Here is a 726-nt window from a genome sequence, read left to right on the forward strand (position 1 = left end):
GCGCATACTTTGAATAAAATATTTGTTATCATTCTCTTGAAATAAATGTGTTTTTTTCTTGAAAAAATACCGGTTTCATATGTATACACCTGGTATATTAGTACTACATTTTCGCGCCTTTTAGTCCAAATTTGGAGATCATTTTTTGAGAATTTAAGCAAAACCAGGGGCCGAGAACTAAAAATAAAACTGATTTTGATTAAAATGAGCCATCTTTATAGAATTGTTAGCAAGATAGAATTGTTATGGGGTTATAAAGTGTCCATTGCAGGATTCCTTCTAATTAAATTGTAATTAATAAATTAAATAATACATAAAAAAAATAATTTTGATTTCTGCCAATTCTAAAATCTTTTAAGAAATTGAAGGGATGAAAAATTGAAACAAGAAATAGAGATTGTACTTTTTATTGAAACTCTCGTCATCTTAGCAGGGAAACAGGGTGGAAATGGGAAGATTTATATACACGCAATCATTCATAAATCTCATACTTAGAACGCATTATAACAATAATAGCAATAATAATTACTATTATTTTCAATAGTAAAAATTACTGCTAATACTATTATTAACAACAACGATAATCACTATAATTATCGGATTCTCGACACGTAGCGGCATATTTTTTAACTATCATAGGCACATTCGTCATAGGCATTAGTTCATTAAAATTTATTATCACCAAATTGTATAATCTTTAAAAGTAACATATATATATATTCAAAT

The sequence above is a fragment of the Belonocnema kinseyi genome, chromosome 5, assembly GCF_010883055.1.
Source record: "Belonocnema kinseyi isolate 2016_QV_RU_SX_M_011 chromosome 5, B_treatae_v1, whole genome shotgun sequence".
NCBI lineage: Eukaryota > Metazoa > Arthropoda > Insecta > Hymenoptera > Cynipidae > Belonocnema > Belonocnema kinseyi.